The following is a 14,374-nucleotide window of genomic DNA, read 5'->3' as shown; positions in this document are numbered from 1 at the left end:
ATTTAAAAGCAACGTATACTTTCATTAGCGCCCATTAGTTAAATTATTCTGATTTCTCGATGATTTTCACTTCTGAAGAAATGATAATCATCGTCGTCACTTCTTAAATTTCTCGATAATTCTTGAGAATTTTTTATAAATGAAAAAATTCTCAATTTCTTTAATGGATTCTAACGTTTTAATGGAATCGCGAGGGTCCTTAGAATTCGACAAGCCATTAAATAATCTGCGAATAGTTTCTTTACCCATTTTAGATATTTCTGCTTTTATAGAATAACTGCAGAAGTCATTCTTTTTTGATTGGTGAAAGATTCTGGATTTTGCAAATATTTAATTAATGACATCGATGTCTAGTTTCTTTGATTATATAATTTCTCTTAAATTACCCGTTGAAATTTAGAGCTTAGCTCAGAATTGATATTATCCAATTGTTTTAACATCAGGCCCCTTCGCCTGTCAATAATAATCATGAGACAATTGTCAATAACAGCTGTTGTTACGTTAAAAAACAATATATTTTTTTTGGAATATCGAAAAATAAAAATAGCTCTAAATCACATGCATAATTTCTTCTTATCGGATCGGGTTCTTAGATCACCAACGTAAAGATAAAACCGCCGGCCGGTTAAAGTAATAGAAAATCGTAAAAAAATTGTTGGTCATTCAAATACTTTCGATCTTCCGAGAAAGCATGCATATTTTAAAACATGTGGTACAAACACCTTCGGATAGTTTCTTAGCTGAGTGTCTTCATTTATTACTTAAGCATAAATATGGCGAGTTCGAGTGTTAAAAATTTGTAAACATTTTTTTGTCATTCCCAGACTTCTATTAAAACCTTCCAAGAAGTATGCTTATTAGGCATGAACCCACCTTTACTTATGCAGCGTTATAAAAAAGGGCAGTGGTTGTAAACCTTTTAAAAATATTTGTACAAATTTAATTCTATATAATAAAAAAATCTTTATAAAATTTCTCGAGAAGAAGCACTAGTTATAATGTTAGAGCTTGTATTTGACCTTAAAACGCGATCTTCCACAGTACCAGTGCCCTTGTTCCTAGAACAAAAGGACCGGTTTTAGATTCTTTCAATTCGCAACGGAGCATGTTTTGACTAATGTGACTTATATCACATGAGAACTAACCCTGCTTTGAAATTTAGTGCTCTGTAAACTAAAAAAGTGATCGTATAACTATGAAAATTTATCAAAAACATGTTAGCTTTTGAGCAATTAAACTAGTTGTACTAAATCTTAATTCAAATATAATAAAACGTCAGAAATACTACGCGTTACTATTTTTACGACGTATAATATCTTATCTTGGTTTATCTTTACGATAATACAATACCTCATTAACATTAATATTTAGCACACGATCGATTTGCTTATATCCGACTTTCGTCTATCAAACTCGTCATAAAACCAATTTTATATAGACTTTCTTCTATCTTTCCACACCTGTAACACCTCACTTTCAAATTTTCGCAACTCGAACGATCAGTACATATTGGAATCTATTACGCGTATATCGTATATGATATCACCATAACTTTCGTCCTGATCGGTATTCCAAAACAAACGCCCTCGTTTAGCGATTGCGATTTCTAAAATACCCAAGAACACTTGACCATCACCTGTCACTGTGTCCAGTCACGTGTTGCATGCAAATAGCCCCAGGCACGCGAAGTCGCACTAGAAAATGCAAAACACCATAATCGCCCCAGCATTGTTGACCTACAGTACTATAGTCACTTGAGTTCTATTATCGAGAAATTTCAGTACCTTTGTCATGTCATCGTTATATCTTTCAGATGATACATATTTTCCTAGATTTAGATCTCTGTCGAGATAATGCTGAATGCAGAATATGTCCTCGAGGTGCATACGTTGAACAAATAGCGTTTCATAAATCAGAAGGAGAGTGAACGGAGCTTTCTACGGAGGCACACTTTCCTTCGCAAAATCTCGTTTGGGAAATTAGCACAGAAGTGCATCGCGCAGAAGCGTGAGGCGTAGCACAAGTCGCCTGGGATGAAAAGACGCAATTCCGAGCTACAAATTATGTTTTGGCACCGAAAAACTGGCGTCGTGCGTCAGACGTCAATTTACGCAGACACGAGTTATCGATCTTAACGAGTGTTTTTCCTGCAGATCACGAAGCAGTTAGGACGGGCTAATGGCATCAGATAGCGCCCAAGTATCGTTATTCTCATGAGTCCAATCTAATGTATTCTTCCAAGATTCTCTCACTTAGGTGTTCAAACGATCGATTACAATTTATGTTGATTTTCACAAAAAAATCGTTACTATTTGAGTAAAAGTAATTGTTTACTAAGACTGGTATGAAAAATGCGCATATACATTTATAATAACCATTTAGTGACATTTACTACAAAACAAATTAAGCAATCTTAATTTTTAACGACCATGATAGATAACACTTTTACGATTTTTAAAAATGTACATAACAAGATTAAAACAGTTTACATAAAATAATAAAAAGTATTTTTTACAATTTTATGTAATAATGCTAAGTAAGCTATACTGTATATATCCTTTGTGATTATCAAACGAACGCTAATAACTAGACACATTGGAGAGATGATCGTAGGCGGAGCTAAACCATAATGCGATTGCTTCTTAATTGGCCTTCTCTCCCATTCGTTGTTTGTATAAAGAATGTGACACTAGATCAGGCCTAGCCAACAAGTCGATCACATATTTTGTAGATAAAATATGTGACTTTGCAGTCAAATAGTTAATAGATAGGTTATTCGGAAATTAATGTCGTTCTTTTGTATTGGTAAATTTGGATGATTAATCGCGCTTTGCCTGTCGTTGTGTCAACGCGTGTTTTTTCGGTTCATAAACATTCGGGGCATCCATTTTAACAAAAAAAAACTATCGATTCGCGATGGTAGAATTTATACCGACCGAAGATTTCTTACGAAATTGCATGCTTTTTGAATTTACTGTAATAAGCATTTTTTTTATTCTAGCTACTATTTAACTATTAATGTGTTTTATGGATTCAGAGGATCCGATGATAACTCGATCTCTAATTTTGTTTCTGTTTCGTTGAATTGTACGAATTGTTGGCTGTGATTTTTGGTGGAGCAGCTGTGAGATGTTGAGATGTGTTCTCGTGACGCTCTCTGGACGATCCGCTGATGTCTCTCGCAGATTAGGGTGTTTGTGTGCCAATTGCATCGCTTCTTTAACATAAACAAAATGCGTTTATGCCCTAAAAGGGAAATGGTCTAGCGATCAGTAACCAAATGGTAGAATAACAATATTAAATTTGCGCAGCTTAAATGTATGGTTTGGTATGGTACTTTTCCAAACAAAGAGTAGCTTTTTTAACGGTACTTATGAGCGATAACATCTCGGGACGGATGTGCAATATTTCCAATTATATACGCAATTGTTTGGTAACGAGATATTTTTAAAGACGTATGATTTTCATTTTCTTTTGTTTAAAATCGTCGTTTGAATGACTTCTAAATTATAAAAAAATTGTGCAGGTGGTTAAAACTTTCACAACCGTATAATTTTCACGTGGAATGAAAATTGCTTTTTTACGAGCGATATATAACATTTTTCTGAGAGCGAATTTGTTGAAGAAATCTTAATTGAATTCGCAGATTCACTATTTAAATCATTAAAAACAAAAGCGAAATAAAAAAAATCATCAATGTATTTATTATTCATTTTCCTTACAATTATAAAAAGTAACGGATATTCGGTGACATTGTACAATTGTCAATTGGTAGCTTTCACCAGAATGATCTTTGCAGATTTTTCTATTAAATAAGAACCGTTAAGGATAATTTCGAGGTATCAATATTTTTACCGGATTCAAGAAATACGTTACCAATATAGTTTCCAATGTTAAAACTTGTTTCAATCAGAGTTAATAGATATATAGCCTTATGTTAGAATGATGAATATTTTTCAGATATTTTGAGCTTTCACTGCATCATTCTTTAATTCGTTTTATTGTATATAACAAGAGACTTAACACAAAAAGTTTTTAAAATTATGTAATCGATTAGAGGAAAATCTCCTAAACGGCGATTTTTTCAAATGCAATGCAATGAGGTGGTTAATCTGAAGCAATTTTTTCAATGATTTCGAGATTTGTTGGACGAAATCATTAATTTTCTTTAAGAGAGAGGAGATGATTATTAACCAATTAAACGCCAGCGACTCACCGGTGCGTCCTTTGATGATTATTTTTTTTTACCAAATTATTTTTTGAAATAAGTTTACGAAATAATTAATAAATATTTTTATTAATTATTAAAAAATATTGTACTGGCTTCATTATTTAGTAAACCAATTATTTTATATTTATTTAAAGAAAGAGATACAGACGCGCGAAGAGAAATAACATGTGACTCACTAAAGGGTTGCTGGCGTTTAAAGAGTTAAAAGCTGCTTGACCAAAATTGGCTGCGGGACGATTTTACTGGAAAAAAAAGTTTGTTAAATTTAGATTTGCAAGGTTAAAACAGTACCATCCGTGATTTGATTAGCAGTATTTCTGCGTTTAAAATACAAGCTTTAGTTATGATTCAAGATCTCAGGGATAAACGTTTTTTAACATTAGGGACTATTCAAAGAAATACTAATTAGGGACTATTCAAAGAAAAATACATGTCGGAAATACAGAATATTCTAAAAGATTTTTAAAAATGGTTTAAAGATTTTAGAAAAAAAATCTGGTTCAATGTATTATTAATCTATTCAAGGATGGTGTGGATAGTCAGATGCAAATAAATTTGTAGCGTTATTTAATTTTGATAACGTAAAAAAAAATTCTGATTCATAATATATTTATTTCACAATTTTTACATATTTATTACATTTTTTTATTTGCTCTTAAGTTACTCTAAATTTAACTTCGTATTAATTCTTTTAGATGTTATTTGGTCAACTGTGAACGGAACTTCGATTTAATCAATTTCATCGTTGAGTACAATGATTTAACATTGAACTCAACAATCCAAAAGTTGAATAAATGACATGCTGCATTTTTTAAATTGTTGGTACACATTTCCAAAATTAATTGGTTGATTTTGCCGATTTATGTAACATTTGGAGACTTGATCTTGCATCTCAATTCATTATAATTCTATTGATACCGTTTCATGAAGTAAACACTTTAATAATGTAAAATCATTGTGAATCACATCGATTTGAAACGGATTTAATAAAAATGCAATTGATGGTTTTAATGCTGCTAAATCAGCAAATTGTTTTTTTTTAATTTTGTTTGATAGTTAATGATTTTTTTTTAAATGTTCCATTGTATCTGTGAAGAATATTAAGTCACAGATCCACTCTTTATCTTTTAATTGCGGATATGATTGATTTTTTATTTAGAATATAATATATATATGCTTTTTACCATATTGAATATAATTCATATTTAACTTGATCGATATTTATCCATGAGATTAGGATAATCTAGGTAAGCATAATCTGTGATTATGGATCGAATTGTATTTATATAATAATTACTAATTTCGATCTCTCAGACACTAATATTCATATGGAAATCGAACCTAGGTCTTTCAGGTTAATAGGCAGTGACACATACCACCATATTATTCAGAGCTTGCTCCTTCTGTGTATCAAATGGTAAAAAAAAAATTGTATGATAGTCACTTTAATGGCATATATAATAATTAAACTTATGCTATTGCTTTAATTATCCAACAATCTGAAAAAAATAAGAATATTTCTTATGAAAAAACCGTATTAAGGCTTCGAAAAAATCTTAGTATGTCCCAGATAACCAAACACTATTCTGCTACGTGATTTTGAATGGTATATGTTTAGATTGAAATATCTCACGACTTTTGTGGAATTATCTGTATCCGCAAGAATTCAAGAAAGCGTTACTTCTCAAAAAAAATATATATATATATATAAACCGTACTCGATTACCTGCCCAATCAATCTCTGAGCGGTTATCAAAAGACCCGTCGAGGAAACAATTTAAAGATAACTGTTACACAACACGGTGTGAGACAGTCGATCTCGTAAAAGAGAAACAGTGCTTCAAGAAAAAATTCGATCAATCTTTATCATGACCGAGTCTAGCAATTGACCGCCGATTCGCTCCAATAATTCGATTACGCTCCATAACAAACTGCGAATGAAAAACACGCCTCCATAGTAAATCCCAAAGATCATAATCAAAAGCCGCTAAACACCAGTGATATTTAAAAATAATAGCAATAATAACTGCCGTCGGGAAATGAGATCGAGAATCGAAACTGACCCACGCTCTGCTCATTAACATTGATACTGAAACCATAACCGATAAATCAGAAGCTCTACTACTACTTAGACGCCCACTTTGATGTTATAAATTTGACGACAGAGATCATTATAGTGTTCGCTGGAGAAAAAAAATATGCGATATGCTCATAATGCGTGTTTATCATCGCATGAGATTGCGGAAAACGTGACGCTGAAGAAAAATCAGCACAACCAACGCAGCGGATCCAGCTGCGTTCGCATTGTGTTATAATAGCTGATATGTAAATGCTATACTATTAAGACGTTTTTGTTATTGAATAAATCTCGTCAGATCTTACAGAATCACATTATCTATAAATAATATCAACTTTGTACAAAAATAATGTTAATAAACAGCAACATATAATCGGTTAAGCTGAGGACGGTTACGTTATTTTTATTATGATAATATACGGAATAGGTTCGATACCAAATAACTGGTTTAAATCTTTCATTACTTTGCTTAGAAAGAGTGTCAAGAATATAAAACAATAAGCTTGATGAACCACATGCTTAAAATATTCCTCAACATCATTTATAATACAATACGCAATAAGCGCGAGGAAGGTACGAGCGATACGCAAGAGAAGCTCTATTCAATGTAAACGTTTATGTACAAAGATTTATAGATGTTAATGTAAATGTGTTTTGTAGATTATGAAAAAGCTTTTGACAAAGTTCAACATATGAAACTCCGCATTATTAAAAACTTATACTGGAATCAAACAGTTGATAATAATTTCAGTGAAGATGTCCAAATTATACATTGTGTACGACAAGGATGCATATTATTACCTTTGCTATTTAGCATGTAGGTACTCCGAATCAATATTTAAGGTAGCTTTTGATTAGAGCGATCTGAGGTGAATGATACACCAATAAATATTATTAGGTTTCGGCCGAAAATATAACTGAAATCAAATGTCCAGTTGGTCTCTATTATGTGTGTATCAGTGGCGTGCGGTGATTTTTGAAACAGGGCATGCGGTCAGGAGGGGGGACACAAAAACTATATTTTTAAATTTATTTTCTTTTTTTGATAAACATGTATTTCTTTTTTAAAAATTAATTTTATTTAACGCTCTTTCTTACAAAAGTCATCAATAACCGCATCATATAATATATTGTCTTTCAGTAATTTGTCAAAAAGTTTTTTTCGAATGATATTAATGCAAGAGCTGACAATCTATTCTCACTTAGACTATTTCTAGTTAATGTATTAATTCTTTTCATTGTAGAAAAATATATTTTTTCTGAAGCACTTGTCGCCGGTATGGTAAAAAAATAATTTTATTAAATTTAATACTTCCGTTGAAATATCTTCTAGTTCATTTTTAATAATAATTTTAATAATAATTGGAATTCTGTTGACGAATATATATAAATAAGTTTACTTTTCAACCTCATAAAATAAAAAAAGTTCCATACTGCACAGATAGTTGGCCAGCCAGCCCGCCCGCACTGCATTCGGCTTTAGCCGCTCCCTCGGTATGGTTGTCTGTGGATTATTTTTGAGCGATTACGTAAATTAAAAAATGAATAAATGATTTTATAATCGTTTTACAATCCCAAGGCATGCGCCGCATCTACCGCATGTATGGACCGCATGCCACTGGTGTGTAGTGTATATATCCGTCGATTCGTATTCTTCATGTGGATCGTTACATATTTGTTATAAATACAAATTTAAAAACACATGCGACAATAAACATCCTTGTCTCACTCCTCGGTCAATAATAATACTGACAGCTAGTTATCTGGCACGCGTCCCCCTTATTCGCAAATAAACAAGTGTTTTCGCAACAAAATCGCACTTGAAAACTGTGCCGCGAAATGCTCCACCCCGATTTTCAATTCCGTTAGACTCGCCTAACACAAAAGTCGTGTTTTTATTTATTCTTTAATTTATTTCGAAGCACTTTCGAACCGCTCTGTGTGCATTAGTAGTGGAAATGCCTCATTTCCTCGTGTGTCGATCAATTATACGCCGCGGCATATAATTAACGACATCGTCCATTATCGGAGAGCTAACGATCATCACTCCTTTTTAGCTCTCGTCGACATTTGTATCCTTTTTTCTGTAACATAAAGGCGTATGACCTGACCATAATAATAATTATGAACGACGGGCGTGAAAAATGTTTATTATGTATTTTTTTTCGCTGCATATTCATCGTAGATCGTAGACGATACTTTGAGTCATTTAATTGTCATTCGTTTTGGAATAATAAGATGAATGGTGTTTTATTATTATTATTCAGAGTTGTACTAAACTATCGATTAAATTATATTCACTGTAAGTTTCTAATATTGCGACTAGAATTTGTAGTGTCTCGGGAATTTTTCGATTCATAAATTAATTAAAACTAATTTGAGCTCGCTAGTCGAAATATTGTTGACAAAAGCAGGTATTAAAAAACGTATTACTCTCACCATTTTGCTAGTCAAAGATCATTCGATACGCATCTAGTTTTTTTTACTAGATTACCGACAAATAAGATTTCTTTTGAACCTCAGCAACATCATTCAAAAACTTATGATCAATACACTGATTTTAACGTGTGTATTGTGACTTTTGTGATATTTTGGACAGCATTTATAACTTTTGAAACTTCACAGAAAATATTTTTTTTTAATCGTAATTTTTTTGTTTAAAATGCTATTTCCTAAATAATATTTTTTTTATAATATGCTAAGCTTTATGTTAAAAAAAACAAGTATTTTGAATTTTTAGTTCACATGCTTTATCATATTATAGACTATTCCTCTATCATTTAATTACAATTTATTTTTCATCTGAAAAGTGATTAAAAACAATATTAATCTATGTTTGAATAATATATAGAAAGTTGAATTTATTGTTTTAAGTTAAATCATTTATGCACTTATGTACTTATAATTGTACAACGTGGTATATTTTTTTACTAAAATAAAATATGATAAAATAATTAGTAAATTACACATACACTGTAACATATAAATATATATAATTAAAAAATATAATGACGGTATGCACATACTAATACAATAATTGTAATTGAATAATATGGCAAGCACACTTTAATTATCTTAAAAATAACAGGTGTCAATAATTATAACACACTTCTTAATATGTTCTTAGCACACGCCTTTATTTTTAGTTTGAAATCACAACAGTTTAAATACAGCTGTAGAATTTATGCAATACACGTTATTTCATTACTGCTATGTATATTGAAATGTCTTAGATTATTTGTTTGAGATTTAAAGTAACTGCTTAGTTGGATTACATCTGATAATTTAAGTGGAAGAAGCTGCCTTTTTATTAAAGGTGTGGTCTGTGTCGACTAGGCGTACGCTTCGCTGGATGTCAGTTCAGGCTCAATTCTCATGTGTTCCAAATCAATGAAATATATGAGAATCGATTTTATCATTAGGCCCGGAATCAAAAAATAATGACAAAAATGGCATTTTATATATTTTTAACATCGTAATATAATTTCTTGAATAAATATTATTAGCTACGAATTAACCCTTTTATGATATAAATAAATACACCCATACCTCGCTTTACGGTCTAAATACGTTCCACGAAACTTGGCCGCAAAGCGAAAAGCCGTATAACGAATCAATTATTCTAATACAAATTCATACAAATTCAATGGGATTGGTTCCAAATTTGTTAAATATGTAACATGGTTTATCATTTAAAATACATTTTATCTTTTTATTTCATTTAAATCAAAAATACATACATAACAAGTACGTACATTTGTACATAAAATAATAACAGACTCCAAAAACCAACAATAATCCATAAACAAAAATGAAACAACTTCGTGTTACATAAAATATGTGTATGAATACATACATAGTTTTTTTTAAAATGGCTTTAATCTGAAGACGATGAAGAAATGGTAACCTGCAGATCACTGTCGTTCTCATTTTTCGCTGGTAAGGATGGGCCTGGCTTAAAAAAATTGTCCAACGTTGTTTGTCTTGCCTTTTTGTCTCTTTCGTTCTTCAGTGATTAATAACAGCTAATGGCTGAGTTAATTCCTCGAGAAACTTTAGTGCTACGTTCGACGTCAGGCTCGTTTTCAAGGAAGTTGTTTATTCCTTGTTCGAAATAGGAAAAAGCTTTTGACAATTTTTTGATGTTAGCTGTTTGAATATAACAGGATCTGTCTCTTCATCAAATGCCGGTTCTGCTTGCAACTGAATGAGTTCCTTATATGAAAGGGGTTCCCTATCAGCTTCAAGTAGATCAAGCACATCACGTTCATTCAAACCTTCAAAGCCGAGATCATGTGCTAGATCCAAAATGTTTTGCCTAATTTCAGGAAGGCAATTAACTTCTGCATCAGTACTTTTTACACATTCTGGCCATAATTTTTTCCAAACATGGTTCATTGTTGTTAATTTTAATTCCTTCCATGATTCACTGATGCTGTCAACAGCATCCTTGATGTTATAGTTTTTCCAAAATGTTTTAATTTAAGATTTACCATCGGTTTCCCTTATAAGTTGTCGGAAAGTTCGGCGTAGGTAATATGCCTTAAAAGTGGCTATTGACCCTGATCCATTGGTTGGATCAGAGCTGTTGTATTTTTCGGAAGGTACTCAATCATGACATCTTCAGATAGTTCGGATAAATTAGTAGGATGCCCTGGTGCATTATCCAAAATTAGCAAAGCCTTGTTGCTTAAGTTATTGTCTCGCAAATATTTTTTCACTTCTGTGCAAAAGTGATTTTTGAACTAATCCTCTAAAGTAGCTTTAGTCATCCAAGCTTTCTTGTTGGATCTCCATATGACGGGTAATTGATTTTTATTTAGTCCTTTAAGAGGCCTTGGATTTTCGGACAAATATATTAAAAGTGGTTTTAGCTTAAAATCACCCGCGGCATTTGCACCAAGTAGCAAAGTTAATCGTTCTTTAGACACCTTATAACCAGGCGCAGATTTTTCGGTTTTTGAAATGTATGTGCAATCAGGCATTCGCTTCCAATAAAGCCCTGTTTCGTCTACGTTAAACACTTGTTCAGGTTTATGACCACCTCTTTCAGTAATTCCCTTTAAAATGTTGGGATATTCCTTAGATGCGGCCTCATCGGCGCTATCTGCTTCACCTTTCATTTTAAAATTATGCAAATTGAATCTATTTTTAAATTTTTTTAAAAATCGACATCGAAAAAAAGTTTTTTTGCCGTTATAGCGAAACATTTTAGGCCGTAAATCGAAAACGTGCCTTAATTGAAGAGGGCCGTTATAGCGAAAGGCCGTATAAAGAGCGGCCGTATAGCGAGGTATGGGTGTATAAAAATTATTCACCGTTGCAACATATTTTCTGAACTCATATTTTAGGCAAAATATTTTAATTAGGCATTAAAAATTATCAAAAATATTTACTCATAATATTAACCTGATAATTAGTCGTGTTTTCTTTGCTGCTCAGTGTTGCCATATAGTCCCAAGTCAAAAGCAATCGTACAATCGCGGTGAAATCGCTCGATTATCAAGCGTTTATATTAGGACTTTTTATAACAATATTACGAGTGAGAATCGAATAAATTTTTGATGTACATCTTTCGCATGCCGAATTGTGCAACGGGATAAATGCTACCTAGCGTTCTCACTGCGACGGCGCCAACACGATTTTATTGCTTTTGACGTGAATTTTTGCCTTCTGAGAAGTGATAATTGTTTTTGCGCTCTCCTATTGAACAAAATTCTGTTTGAATATACTTTGATCAGCTTTTTTATATTATAAGTCCATAGTAAGATCGGTAAGGATAGCTATCATATTTTTAAAACGGAGCTGCGTCAAAAAACTACAATCTCTCCCTTTGAATAATAATGTTTATTGTGAAAGTACTACCTAGAAAGTGTGTGCTTTTGAAGGCAATGTTCCGCTCCTTTTATTTCTTGTTTAAATAAAAAGGGCTAAAGGAACTTTTACCTGAAATACATCAGTATAAAGGTATATCTCAATTAACTGTAGCTTAATTTAGATTCATTATTTGAGGTCGGTTTTTACTTTTTTTTTAATACATATACCCTTGCTATGATTTCGGGCTGCTCAAGGAGAATGGGCTCCGGCAATTTGTCCCTTCTCCCCCGCCCTCTCGGCAGGCCTGGTCGTAAGCAAAGTGGAAAAGTCTAAGGGAACAAATATAATTTACTTCGTATAGACCTTTCTCAATTTAGAGCGGAATTAGAATATATTTTTTTATTTTTTAAATATCTCATTAGAGTATTCTATATATTTTAACAGGTAAATTTGTCTTGGGTTGCATAAATCTAGCAACAAATTGCTACGCAACGATTATGGGTGATCGCTAAAATATATTTTTATTTCTGAATGTATAAAATGACAGTTAATCAACAAGTTTTTTAATACATTACCTATATTGATTCATTGTATAGTAATTTATTTATATTATTTAACCTAATATCGTTTTCTAATATTTCCTTATTAGTAATATAGCTTTTAAAACCCACATTGTTTACTATTTAAATATCGCAATGAATACAAGCTATAATATTACTAACGCCACGTAGACTAGTTTTCGATTTTTTAGGTATTCTGACATATCATTAGCATTTTAAAGCAATAGCTTTAAACAACCCAAAATAAAATTCCCATCCATACATCTTTTGGTACTTGCACTTCCGTCCTGACCCTCCTACCCTGACTCCTCTCTCTTTTGTCAGCATACCGATGGATGCACTTGTCCCTCATTCAATCGGTTAGTTGTACGCGAACGTTCAAACGTAGCGCGCGTTTTATCGGTTACCGCGAACGGTTCGTTGTGTTGGTAGTATACGTATAAGTTTTAACCGTGAACTGTTTGTGATTTTAAATACTCGATAATATTGCGTATAAATAATTTGTGTCACATTTTATACCGTTTACTCTAATTTTCATCGTATCATCCACATTTTAGAATTGTGCTCGTTATGTTTGCACATCGCGGAAAAACTTATCTAATCTTTACGGCATCATAATTAAAAATTTCACGTGATTCCACAATTTTGTGGAATTTTTACGCATTACTATAAACTTCACAGTCTGTTTGTCAACTGAGATGAACGCTTTTTCTTCTGTGGTTGTGTACAACGCCTTACGCACCGCACAGCAGAGGGTGCGCCGGATGTGTTTTCGATATTCATAGATGTTTTTTGGTCGTTCAAACAAGCGATAGTATGCCATGTTTGTTTTGCATAGCCGAAACCGGCGATTCGATTATGTCAAGTGGGATTGATCGGTGTCATTGTACAAATCAATTAAACTCGCGTAGTTCAAACGAAAGATTTTGGAGAAAGCGTCACTTTCGCGTCCCGACTTTCCATCGATAGTTGAATTTTGTCGTCGATAGCTTATTAAATTACATTTGGTCGACAATGAAAGTGGGCGCAATGGTCGAGTGTTTTGACAGAATTAAATGTTTCAAATTGCGCAACTCTGTCAAAATAGGTAGAATCTTGCCAAATAAAAAAATCGTGCTTGTAATCAAATTAATTTGATAATAAATCAGAATTACACATTGCAGATTTGACTGTTCGCCATATCGGTTTAAAATGATAATTATTGCTCGTAATTAGTTTGCTATGGACATACATAAATAATTTAGATTAGTAGTGGTTATATTTTAATTTGCAATAATTTATTTAGACAGATGGATTTTTATAAATTATTTTGAGGAACAATATGATGTTTTTTTATACATGTTATTGATTTAAGCTTTTTAAGTCTTGCTCATAAGTTATGGAATTATTGTTTATGTTGCTCAGAACCTATTTAGTGTTTTTGGTTGTTTGTGAAAGAAACATTTTTTTCGATGGTCTATAAAAATATGATATGAATCTGTGTTGATATTATTTTCAATATTTAATTTATATTCATAGCTATGTATTTTTATTATAGTTAAATCATCATCGTTATGTATAAAACTATACATCCCTTCATTAATTTAATCAGCAATTTAATACTCAGATCGTACTGACATTATAATTATATAGTCAAACCACCTCTATTCAGGTCTACCAACATTTGTTTAATTTTTATTAAGTCAATCC

At 32.1% G+C, this 14,374-nt stretch overlaps 1 protein-coding gene across 9 annotated transcripts in view; it reads left to right on the top strand.

Annotated features, from left to right (window-relative positions):
* Mhcl (Myosin heavy chain-like) overlaps positions 1–14,374 on the top strand; it is a 168,539-nt gene that overhangs the window by 114,995 nt on the left and 39,170 nt on the right. The window contains exon 1 of one of the 9 annotated variants that reach the window (XM_088191294.1): positions 13,031–13,100. The exons of 5 other annotated variants lie outside the window; for them this stretch is intronic. The gene's annotated coding sequence lies outside the window, so the exon portion shown is untranslated. Of the gene's footprint in view, positions 1–13,030; positions 13,145–14,374 lie in introns of those variants that run through there. 3 more of the 9 variants (XM_088191296.1, XM_088191293.1, XM_088191295.1) reach the window with 3 other exon arrangements.

Source organism: Plectrocnemia conspersa, unplaced genomic scaffold (assembly GCF_051122295.1).
Source record: "Plectrocnemia conspersa isolate PC_06_02 unplaced genomic scaffold, ASM5112229v1 ptg000009l, whole genome shotgun sequence".
Taxonomy (NCBI): domain Eukaryota; kingdom Metazoa; phylum Arthropoda; class Insecta; order Trichoptera; family Polycentropodidae; genus Plectrocnemia; species Plectrocnemia conspersa.
The sequence above is the reverse complement of the archived record's forward strand: the minus strand, read 5'-3'. Positions and strand labels throughout refer to the sequence as shown.